Source organism: Anopheles darlingi, chromosome 2, assembly GCF_943734745.1.
Source record: "Anopheles darlingi chromosome 2, idAnoDarlMG_H_01, whole genome shotgun sequence".
Lineage (NCBI taxonomy): Eukaryota > Metazoa > Arthropoda > Insecta > Diptera > Culicidae > Anopheles > Anopheles darlingi.
Genome location: NC_064874.1, coordinates 34,519,403 through 34,532,383, shown reverse-complemented (window position 1 = coordinate 34,532,383; position 12,981 = coordinate 34,519,403). Strand labels below are relative to the sequence as shown.

At 47.2% G+C, this 12,981-nt stretch overlaps 1 protein-coding gene across 1 annotated transcript in view; it reads right to left on the bottom strand.

Annotated features, from left to right (window-relative positions):
* Positions 1–12,137: 12,137 nt before the first annotated feature.
* LOC125948352 (protein pellino) overlaps positions 12,138–12,981 on the bottom strand; it is a 40,522-nt gene continuing 39,678 nt past the window's right edge. Inside the window, exon 9 of the mRNA XM_049674316.1 lies at positions 12,138–12,981. This exon is cut by the window's right edge and continues 1,029 nt beyond it. The gene's annotated coding sequence lies outside the window, so the exon portion shown is untranslated.

Sequence of the window (12,981 nt, the reverse complement as noted above, 5' to 3'; positions counted from 1 at the left end):
TGCTGTTCCAAGGCCTACTGCGGACAAAGCATCCGAAGACGCTCCGTGGATCCGCCGCACCGGGGTAGTGCCTCCGGGGAGCGATGAGTAAGGAGATGATTCGGGTGCCACCCCTTCGGCCCCTTTGGTGGTAGGGCCCCGACCGGCAACTTTTCAGCAACTTTTATCACTCTTTTCAACTCCACTTTCCATCAAGGAGGCGGATTTCGTTGCTAACGCTTGCCTTATCGCTTCATGTGCAAAGCATTCAGCGAAGCACGAACCAGGGGGGAGTAGGCCATGAGCGTCCCCGGGCTGTCATAAGAAGGCACCGTGTCTCGTGGCGCTCTTGGTGAACTTGATTACCATTCGAATCGACTTCACCTCCAAGGCGTTCCTGTGTGTGAGAGAGAGAGAAGGAGGAAGAGAGATGAGTAAGGGGATCGCTCCGTTACGCCGGTACAAACGAAGCAAACTAACATTTTTATGCAAACAACACCGGGCATGAGCACACCGGTTACACACAGACACACACACACACACCACGGGTCATCCATTTTACCGGCTTCGTGACCTCACGCCCAGGGCCCACGTTCCACTTTTCGGATCCCTCGGTAAAGGGGAGCTCGCCCTCCGGCGTGTGTCTCAGGCCATTAGGAGGCAATCCGGTGGTCGACAGGTAAGCAAAAGGATGGTGGTACCCAACTGGTAAGCAGCTGGTAACGTCTTCTTCGGTTCTATGCAAATTTTGCTGTTGACATTCGTGTGGGATTTACGAAGTGGCACGGCGGCGGCACGGTGGAAGCTTACGCAACGGACGCGTACCACGCGAGGACCGCATCATGTCATCGCTCACGAAGCCAACACGCACGCTTCGTCTCCCGTGTTCCTGCGTGTTGCTTGCTGCGATCGCAAAGATTTGTGGTTTTTGGCGAGAGATTCGTAAGCAGCGTACCTTCATTACCATTACGATAACTTTAACCTCGGCGGAGCCTCGGAGCACGGACCATCCCGGGTCAATGCCGGGTTGAATGTCAGTTCTAGTATGCCACGAGCATACGGTTTCACGGTGTGGCATCTCTGGTATTGCTGATCACGCAGAAAGCCGCTGGAAGAGACCAAAAAAAACTGGATTAACAAATGGGAAATCAAGAGAACAATTTTTTTTGGTGTTGTACGGGATATGTGTTAGGCAAGCAAACAGCAACATTATCTCACTGTAAGGGAATAGAACGCATTTGAATTCGTTATTCATCTCCCTTAACCTTCCATCCATCATCGTTTAGTACCTTTGAACCCCTTTTTTGACGTTCAACCATGCAACGCATTTCCAACAGCACCCAGTGTCGTCAGCCAATCCCACAGACTAATCGGCGGCGGGGTAATTTTCTGAGAAAACTCTACCTCAAGCAATTCGAAAGCTTTGAAGGCTTGCCATCGAGAACACCTTCAAAATAACCAGTATAGCCTACTGTCGTTGAGATCAAAGCTCTGTGGCACGTACACCATGCCGTCCTATTCTATTTGAAGTGCAAATGATGTATTCGATAACACAAATTCGATCGTAGCGCGATGGTGCGTCGTGTTGCTGCAAAATACAAGGTGTCACATACGGCAACCGGTTACCCATTGGTTCGATGAGTGTTTTGTGGCTGTGAGTGTTGTTATCATCAATTACAGCATTCTAACAAGAGCGCTTGCAGAAGAGGACCGACCGAAAACGAAATTTAACAGGTGGGATGTAGCTTCATCTTTGAGTGACGATGCAGCTCTCCAAAAACCGAGCAAACAATTCAACAATGGCTGATGACCGATTAATGATACAGCAAATGTACTAAAAGAGATTTCCATCGTAATTGTACTCAAGGATACATTTGGAGGAATTGGTCCCGTTTACAAAATCGGCTCGTGGAATGAGAAAGTCGATCTCACTAGGTATTTTACTTTAGTATCGTTATTAACTGTCACAAATCGTAAACAACTTTTCAGTCACAATCATTCAGTTCAAATAAAACGCAAAATCTGTCGAGTAGTGTTTGCCTTAATGGCCAAAGTCTGTTCAGGATCCTTAACAGGGAAGCCAATCAATATCTAGTATAATCAATTAGACTGTTATAACTGTAAACAATGAATTCATATGTCTTATTAAATACATTTACATAAAAAAACACCAAAAGCATGCCGCCTGGAGTTCAGAAAAAAAACATTCTTTGCTATTAAAGACACATTTCACCATTTGCTCTATTCACGTTAGTCATTCTTTTGGAGAATTGACATATACCCAGATGCTTGTGTACAAATATTTTATCGGAATCAATTTAAACGTTATAGTAATGAATATTGCTGTGCCACCGATGAAACCATGCCGGTAAACCTATGCTAAAGTTCAAAATTGTTTTCCCATTATTGAAATACCAGGCGCCTCCATGTGCACTGATACAGCTGCAAAGAGCTACATGTAATACACATTTCGCTTCAATTATCAACGCTGCGTTTTAAAACAAATAATAATAGCTTTAATAGCGATTTAATCGCACTTCCATTGCATTCTACAGTTTATATTGGACGTTTATGCTTGCGTACAGCCCTCTGCACCGGTGAAACAGAGCAAGCGACGAGAATGATGAGAATCAATTAACGTTTTAACGTGTGGCACTTCCGAGCGTTGGGCGGTTTGTTTGATCATTCTGATTGAATATTCCGTTCACCGTGTATACCGGTAGGACACACCATTGTACCCTTCGACCTATCGTGACAATATGTGGCCAACACTATGTGTTACAGTAGCTCATTACAAATGCGCAATTCCTTTGCCATTGGTTGAGTCTCTCCCTTTCTCTCTCTCTATCTAGCTCTTCGCATGATTCTGTTATCTGGAGCCCCGGCTTGAAAATGGTTCTCAGTGCTCTCGGACTTTAATAGTCGAATGGTTGCCAATTTCCAGCACACAGCGTCTTATCAAAACTATCAGAACGAGCTAACGCTCAGACATCAATTCAACAACAATAACAGTGTGCTCAACCTCGATCGTGTGTCCCTGACGGTGGGAACCCCTCGGAGAAACGGTAATGAATTTTAATTATCATTGTCCACCATGCGAAGCTAATGTATGCACAAACATAATACAGACAAATCCTCACGACGCCACTCCGTTCCCATGTCCACTCATTCGGTGTGGAAAGGCGGCCCACAGCTTCGAAACTATCGAGGCTCACGGACAATGGCTGTAAATGGCCGGGCGCACCTGCCCTTACCCTTCGGAGTCTGGAGGCCAGGAGACGTTTTGCAATGATAATTAATAGTCGGACCACGTTACGTCGAATGAAATGTATGCCTCCCAGGGATTGATTCCTACCCGGGGCGGGACATCATTAGGTTTAGCTGCAAATGGTTATCCTCTCCAATCGCGTTCCATCCAAATCGTTCACAAAAAAAAACTGGCATCCCCCAAGTGGACCAAACGAATTACGATTCACGCGTCCCTGGGACTCAACACTCGAATAGTGACGGTTTCGAATGCGTGTCGCACGCGTCGTTATCCTGTTCGATCCCTTTATGACGCTTGCATGCTATGGAGATGTCCTTGAACCGACAACAGCACAAGCGAGTGGTGGTATCATTCTCAACATACTACACCCCTTTTCGAGCCCATGTCAGCAATTTACAGCCAACCGAGCAATCTGGCCAATCGGGCCGGAAGCAGAGGGTCCCCGATGAAACCCGAAAACCGAGCGCTATCGATATTGTGTTGGATTTAATTAATTGCGATTTGATGTTTGGTTTTGTGTCCTCCAATTAATTCGTCCGCTGGACGTGGTTGCTTCGATCGAACCGAAGTAGAGACCGGAGCGGCAGGGGGGTTTGTTCGAGTTTCCTGTTATCGGTCGGAACTCAGATCCGGTTCTAACCGACCACCGGCAACATGCACAATCTTCAATCGACCACTCCCAAGCGGATAGCGTGCTGCCTGGTGAGCTTTAAGCTTTGCTACAAACCCAAGAATTCTCCAACGGTTCTGGGATCGTGTGTTTAGGTTTCCAATTAAATGGTTAACAGTAAATGATGACCCGGGGAGGGGGGAGAGCAAAAACGCATCCCTGTATCACCCGGAGACTGTCCTTCCGGGCACTGTCCTGCTTTGCATATCATCCCACCTCAGCTTGTAGGCCATGTGGTTGCGCTTGACGGACGAGCGGTTTCACGGATTACCAGCCCTGATCTCCAGCACAGAGCCTTTAATTACAGACCAACGGGCTCGTCGTCATCACCAACCGACAACGGACAACAGCCGACAGCAGCCGACAGCAGCATCATATCCTTGAATGTTTCGAATTAATTCTATCCAATCCAATCGGCCACCATCGGCCTGGGAACCAGATGCACCTGCTCGTGAAGCTATGGTTGAGAAATGGGTGGCCGGAACCTGGAAATCAGATAAACCGGAAAGGGAAGAAGATTAGAGGCTGCATCTCACTCTCACTCCCTCTCTGTTGTGCCTTTCCTGCTCCTTCGGATAGAGATGCGAACACACACACACATGGATGGTAAGATTGTTGAGCTATTTATCATGCGTCCGCGAGCAAACATCAAACATTATGATGTTAATGCGACATCGTCGTCGTTGTCGTCACCGTTATCCTGTTACACCACATCGACAGCGACAGCCATAATATGCATGGTGGCTAGAGATATTGTGACCATTCAGTACGCAGAGGAGAGCATTTTGGAACTCAATTAGCTACCGGAGCTTCCATTACAAACGATTACCCAAATGCAATTCCGCGTGTACGACGAACAGGAAAGCATCTCCAGCGTTTAGCTCGTCGCTTTCGTCAACTGCCAAATCCTGTCATCTATCCTGTATCCGTTGGTCTGTCTTCTGCATACCTCCTCGTAGCGTTACGAATGTCTCGTGTTACCATCCTTCTCCCTGCGACGAAGCAAAATATGATTCCGGTATCATCAGACCATCATCATCATCATCAGCAGCAGCAGCAGCAGTACCCGGTGGCAGTCGGTGGCAATGGTTCAACAAATTAGCTTCTCCCCGAGTGCAATTCAATTACAACGAGTACCCTAGTTACCGGGCATGCACTGGATTGGTGGGCCCCTGGCATGGACTGTGTACGACCGGTGGCCATCCATCACGGCGCTTTGGGGTATGATGACGAAGCTTTGACGAAAGCATCATTTAATGCCGTCGATGGTACGGTGGCTATCATCGAGCAAGGCTAATCGGCGGATGCGCTCGTTCGAGTTCGAGCTGTAAGGATGTAGCTACGAGCTATCTGGCTGGCATCTCGAGACACCATTGATGGTGGTCGCCAGTGACCTTAAACCCCGTGATGGATGCCGTGAGAGGATATTCCACTGGACCCGATGCAGGTGCGGCTATAAACGATGCTAATAATGGTAGTCGGTTAGCTGAGTATGTTCTATGGTCTATCTAGCGGAATCTCGCGTGGTACATACCATCAGCTCCTGTCGAACCATCCTTAATCTATTCCTGTTTGAGGCTGCTACTGTTGCACGTTGTAATTTCAATATTCCCTGCGAAAATTATCCCCTCGAAGCGTAGGGAAGATGTTATTATCGCCTTTCTGGACCTATTCGCTGCTTCAGAAGCATCAGAAGCATCTATTTTTCTACTTGAAAAATCAAGGGGTATAGAATGCTTGGTAATAAGCTGCCTCGTACGTTTTGTGTGCCGTTTCCTTCAATAGTTTCAATCGTTTTCCACCAATAAATATCTTCGACAACTACCATTTAAAGCACATTTTTATTTAATGTAAGTGCATATTCCTTCGTAATAATCATCTTGTGTAATGGCGACTAATGAGTGAAACGTTTCAATTAAGGAAGCCTCAAAGACTTTCTACTTGCAAGGTATGTACAAAGTAAGTACCTATTCCTACTGATGCAGCACAATTACCGTCTCTTGTCAATACTTTCTAAGGTATTCAGCTTCTATAACATGAAAGGATACATCATCACCATCTCAGCTGGAATCTTTCGTGTTATACCATAGTCAATAGGGGTTTTTGCTTTTTCGCAACATACGCGGGAAGTTCCATTTATCATGGAATGACTGTATTGGTGGTAGTTCCACGAATAAACCACAGAAATATCTGACGGAACGTGGAAAAGAGTTTACCATCAATCGAACTGACACTGTATGCTGTCCATCGCGACAATTCTAACCATCTCAAAACCTGCCAAACCGCCATAGCACACCGGAAGCGCAGGAACACAAAATAAACATCAACGGACAATGCATTGACCGCGAACCACAGGCAAACACCAATCGCCGATACCGAGAGAAAACATTTCCTACACAAATGACACAATCGCACCGAAAGAAGCGACAATAAGAGCGTTAAGAGGACAGGAAAAGAAAACCCATTCCAATCCTCGTCTTTGTATGGTACTAACCCTTGTCCTCAGAAAGCGCGCCAGAATCGATGCATACAATGGATGATTATTCAAATAACATCACAGACACACACACACAACCACTCGTGTGGTATCAGATAAACAAAGCAAAAACCCCATTCTCCCATCCACCAACACCACCACCAGCAGCAGGCCACCGCCAAGTTGCAGGTTTGTGGTTTTTTCCCTTTAGCTTTTCTTCCCACAAAGCCAAGGATCACCGTCGTGGCTTGCTGTCAGCCACTAACCGAAGCCGGGGCTCAATCGCAGCTGGCAAAAGAAGTACCACCATGGCGGCCGCTGCGGCAGAAACCAAAAGGCCAACCAAGAGACACATGGAAGACGGGGGAAGGGTGTGTGTGTGTGTGAAGCACGGCACGGTTCGCGCTTTTCACTTTTCGCTTCAATAATCCCGGAAGCATTGCGGACGCGTTTCAGAGACAATTTTCCACTTTATTGTCATTGCGCTCGTTTAACTACCGAAAATTTGCATGTAATTTTGGAAATTGTTTCTCCCGCTTTTACGGTTTACGGTTGCAGAGCGGCTTAGAGCATCGGTTGACTCGGTTGGCCACAAAACTTTACCGAGCATATTGTGCCAATCTACGCGCTACGGCTGGCGGCGACCATCTCTACTTGTCTTTACTCTCACGTTTTCTCTCCTCTTTTCTCTCTTTTTTTCTCTCTCGCTCTCTTTCTCTAACATCCCCGATGGTGTGATGAAAAACCAAAAGAAAAACAGAAACATAGAAACCTATCCTGCCGATTACGATTAGCTGCGCCCGGGGTTTAAGCGTTTAAAAGCGGAAATTGTCACTAAGGGAGCCCGCGGCACGGCATGGTGGGAGGCGTGATGGTCGTGAGGGTGAGACATAAAAAAAACTTTCTCCAAGTGCTAGCCCGTGTACCAACCAACCATCGACAGACAACCATTGCATATGGCATATACATTTTGAAGTAAAAAAAAAGGACGCGCGAAGAAACCGGGAACTCACATAACAAGCTCCGTTCGGAGGACCACCCGGAACGCCAACGGAACGGTGGGAAATGGAGAAGTTTTCGCAGCCAATTACCATACCTAGATACACACACACACACACAGGCACTTTGGTGTGTCCTTTTGGCCTACGAGCACCCGGAACAGACGGAACCGGATGCGCTCCTAGCCGGTATCGTCGGTCCATGTTGGCCGGATGGTTTCGCGAAAGTTTTCCATCGCGCCACTCGCTCGCACGCACACACACACACACACACACACACACACACACACACACACATACACACACAGACTTTTGCGGGCAACAGCGCCGACACTAAAACCGTGAAATGGATAGCGGAGCGGAGTGATGGCCCAAAAAACTTGGGCCCCCTCCTGCGTGATCACCTTTCTTACGCTTATCGCTTCGCTGCTCATTCGCTTGGCCCGCTTTTACACCGTTAAGCCCTTTACGCGGAATGCGCGTAGTCGCCATTTGGTTCTTCCGCGAAAGTGACCCCCGGATTCCTCCTATAATCGGCATACGGCATGTGAAAGTAGCGTTTGAGTTTCCCGGAACGCAACATTTGGTATTAAGCGCCCCGGATACCTCGGAAAATGGTTGGTTGGTTGGTCGCCTCCTCGCCGGTTTCTAACGGAACTGAACCTTAAAAAAGAGGTGCTCTGGTTGTTATACTAAAAACCGGGCGGGATTCTCGTTTTCTTTTTCCTCATTGGCCCCCCCCCAAAAAAAAAAAGAATCATTTCCCAGCTGCTTGGCACCAAAGGTAAGGGGGCAAAGTTTGCCGAAAGTCCCACGGCTGGTTGGGGCATCATTCTCTCACGAACCCTCTCTTAGTGACCCTTACTATTATTTTCATTCTCGCACTAGAGATGGAAGTTGGAACACGGTTGGAACGGTTTGTTTTGGTCCAGGAGCTAAACCGAAGGAGCTAATTAATTCTGTAACACTTTCACCATTTGTACGCAGCACGAGGATTGCGTGAGATTAGAGACCGCACAGAAGCTGGTGATGTACAATACGGAGCATGGGTATGGGTTTATTCTCGAAACGAATTTTAAACAATTTCATCCCAACAATGTAAATGATGGCGTACTTTAAAGCCAACATGATGAAAATACATTGCGTGTAATGCTCTACCGAAGAAGGTTTACCTACCGGCTTATCCGCGCTACAATTAGCAGGAGTTGTTTATCTCATCCCGTATCCATTGTTCTGTACCCGACGTATAAACCGAGTGAATTGGCAAAGAAAAAGCCATTGTTTGATAAGCAAACTCACAGCACCTCTCCCGCTCATCGGGAGGGGGCTTCATAAATCAAAAACCAAAAAAAGAAAGACGACGCGACGACCAACTCCTCAAACTTTACTGTCTTGAAGATGAAGAATTTATCACCTTCCCGGACTAACTCGCTGACTGCTCGCCGAAATGGACCATACAGGGCTAGCGGCTAGCTTCCAAAAACAAAAAAAAAGGAAGACCGGTCGAAGGATACGACCATTGTAACAAGGACTAGGGCGACTGAGCGCTAAGGCGACAACGACGCACCTAGGAAGGAGAAGAAAACATTGTCACCTTCGCACCCGCACCACGGCTCGTAATCGACGGCGCGGGAAATAATAAAACAAACACCGGTACGGTAAGTCGCTGGAAGCCATCAGCCATGCGAAAGTCAGCCAGCCTAAGGGATTGGCTCCACTCTCCCCCAAAGCGGATGGAAACAAAGAAATTTTAAAGTCACATAAGGCTGATAGCAGACTAGGTGAGCGAGCTGCCAGTTGGTGAACGGCAGCAAACCGGCCGCCGACATCTTGCCTTATGGCAGCACGACGCAACGCAGTAAGCATTGCCAAAACAGTTGCCAAGCGCTGCTACTATTCGCCGCCTGAATTGCCTGAAAAGAAACAGAGGAAATGGGAGAGCGAGAGAGAAAAAATTCTGTTAAACTTTCTTAATGGTGGCCAACGAACCTCTCACCCTCGAGTGAGACGCATTTCACCGAGCCCCGAGATGGTGGCCGCTCCCCGTGCCCGTTGCAAGGATGGAACCAGTTTGCAGCAATTGTTTCGCCTCGACACTCGCCCCCTTCTCCGGCGTTCCCGTTCCCGCGGATCAAACGTTTATGAAGAGAAATGGGAATCCACGAATGCTTGCAGCTGCGGCACCGGCGCCATATCTCACGCGCCACCGACACTTACGAGTGTGAGAAATGGTTTGCGCCGGAATGGATCTCTGTGGAATGTCTCCATGAGCACGAGCGAATCCAGCGCCTGTCGGAGCGCAAGGTTGCAGCAGAGCGAGGCTCCTATATACAGCTAACTCGGAGCGTCCTTGGTCCTTGGCACCGCCGTCTAGTGTGCGCCCTGGCCCCGTGCGATGCGATGTATCGGAGATAAAGGCCACGGGCCACGTTTAATGCGATAATACCGGTGAACGACAGACTCGGTGTGAATTGAGTTGTGAAGATGCTTTCCATACTTGCACCACCTGTCGTTGGTTTCTTTCATCGTCGTTTTTAATCACTTTTAGATCGCTGATCCGATGTAAAGCGAGTTGCTTCGACCACTTTCAACGTACAATCAGTATCAGGCAGGTGGTTCCGTTACACGTGAGCACAGCATATGTTTAAACGAAAACTTTCAACTGCGCCTAGGGACCTCTTGTCTTGAATACAAGAGGTATGGTACCATCAATGGAAAATTCTTTTCGCTGTCCAACATTTCATTCGATATCAAGATCAATGCAACCGTGGACAGGGGCCATGTGCTACTGTCTGAGAGGACATCTGGCAAACATGTGGATTTGATTTGAACTGTTTAAAAACTTTCTTTCTAGATGCTCAACAAGCACTAGAGATAGGATTCGTCGAGAGATCGGAAACTTATGTTCGATACACCGACTTAAGCATTCCTTCCTACGATATTGGATTTTGAAACTAAAGCAAGGGTTAACTTTTGTTCAAGGGATCTTGATCTTGATAATGCCATTCTATTTTGCAGGTTTCTTCTGATATCTTATCAAACCAATAGTTACCCTTGATATAACGTATTTCTATCGCTTCTTACCAGCGTTAAAATGTGGATTTACGTAGTAACAAGATATGCCTACACGACAAGAGACAAGAGATAGATAATGCATGTTATGAGCAAACAGTATCATTAATCTGTAGATGGCATTTCAATGCAAATACTTAATGCAGGTCAAATCAGTTCACAATGTGTATATCTCTCTCCCCATGTTTTATTGTCGAGACAGGAAGCATTTGAGCGATGGTTATCCCTGGGAGCGACACCGAATGACGCCGATGAAAAATGCATGCACAGGAAACGCTTACGATGGACGAGAGAGCAGAAGAGAAGGGGTGGGACAATATGATCCTCTTCTGCCGCAACCTCGCTCTAAGCACTGGCTGTACTCGTAGCTGTGTATTTAATTCCCGAGCATACCATCCATACCAGTCTCCATAGTGTGCCGGATGCTCCACTGTAAGGACGGAAAACGACAGCTTCCGTATTGTTGCACGTGCAGGAGGCGGGAATGGTGGCGAGGGCAGCCACGACGGCCACGGGATCTTTCATGAGGAGGGTTTTAATAAATTTAAAATTATGGCCACCCCAAGATGATAACGAAGATCAAGACGTTGTTTGCCATGTTTGCTGACTCATCCTAACCCCGTGCACATCTTTCCTTTTTTGAGCGTGGTTGAGCTGTTGGTACAACCTGAAGCCATTAGATTGGTTGAGAAATGACGCCGCACCCAGAAGATGAGCGAATTTTCATCAAAGTGCGAACTTGTTTGGTTCCATTCCAGGGCAGCATCGTCGAGTGGAGGAGAAGGTGTCGCGAAGAAGCCCGACGTGAAGTTGGAGTATCATGTTCACGGTGACAGCGGTGACAACTGCTCTTGCACGGTAATGCAAGGAATTCAGCGGAAAGTTTTGGGCGGCTACGAACCACAGCAAGCAATTAAAATGTTTGTACTTCTTCGTAGCGCCCAGCAGGCCAAGCTTCTGACAGTTTCCTGGATACCGACCGGGTGGAACCTCGCTCAAAAGTGTGTCCGTGAGTCGTCGTCGGGGTGGAATGAATAGCCGTGGCCACACGGAGCGAAAATTTGCGCGCAAATTTGCACATTAATGCCAAAATGTTTTCGCTTCGTGTGGCAGGGGTAAAACCCCGAAAATTTATGCCGAAATGTCAAACGTATTGTTTTCATCTGTGTTTTGGCCGCTGAAGTTGATTTCCGAATAAATGTTGCAGTTTTTAACGATTTTGTTGCTGTTGCTGTTATATTTATATTAAAAATGCAAAAACAATACGAAAAGAACCTACATTTTCGTAAATAAAGCGTTCGATAGCGTCAAGGGTTCAGCGAAAAAGTCCGCGGACGTATAAAAGTTTGACAGCGTGTAAGGGTTAAGCGAAACCGTTTTGGCATTAATTTTTTCGTTTGCGCTAGGGTTTTCGCCCCGTGTGGCCACGGCTAATGACGCGAAGCATTTCCATTACATCGCCCTTCCGCAAGCCGGTACAATGATGAATAATTTCATTGCGCGTGGTGGTGGTAGTGTGCAGACGAACGGGTAAACTGTAATTAGTAATAATGGTTGCAGCGGTAGCGTACAGTGAACGATGAGCTACCAGCAACAGCTTAGCCGCTCGATGATGGTTGGTGGTCCTCCATTTTTCTCAAATCTTCCACAACCAACCCAACCCAACAGGCCCAGTTGAAACAGAAATGCGAAAAGCAGTGTATTATTTTTCACGACGCGTTCATCACACACGCTTATTTCCACTAATTATTTTATGCAGTTTTTCTTATCAGTACTTTTTACACGATCGTTCGGCCGTCGTTTTTACCATGTTTTTATGCGGTTATTCACCTTCGCTCATCACCTGCTAAGCTGCTTTTGATGGTCTAACGAGCGTGCAGCGGTTCTCTTGTCCCTTGTCGGAACATTTCCTTTCTACCTTAGTTACATTGCCTCCTTTCCTGATAGCTTGTGAATGTAAACCGGATCTTTCCCGACTTCGTTTCAACCGTTGCGCTCCCGTGGGCCACACCACAAACGGTTGATTTCATGGCGCTTCGAAAACATTTAGGGAAAACATTTATTTAAAAAAGGAATATTTCAGAAACACTTATCAGTCCGCTAGGTTCAGCGTCGCTTAGGCGGCGTACGCAGAATTAAATGAACTTGAAGGCAGTAACCTAACACACGTGTGCACTGCTGCTGATGATGATGATGATGATGGTTGCAATTCAAGTCTAGCCTAGCCTAGTGTGAGCGAGGGCCTGCCTAGCCGTACAAGGGGATGAATTACCTCTATCCAAGCGATCAACGATCAACGAACAACGTTTCGCGGTGTGTTTTTCTCTCTCCTTATGTTACTGCTCCGGTCCAGTCACAACACAAATTTCGGCTCCACTGGGGCAGGCCCACCGATCACGACGATTGCTGCTTTCACGCATCTATCTTGTGTAATTATATAAGCGCAACACGAACTATGACGCCGACGGAACCCTACCAGAAAGCTACGCATAGAAAGGTTAAGAGTGGGTCGAGAAGT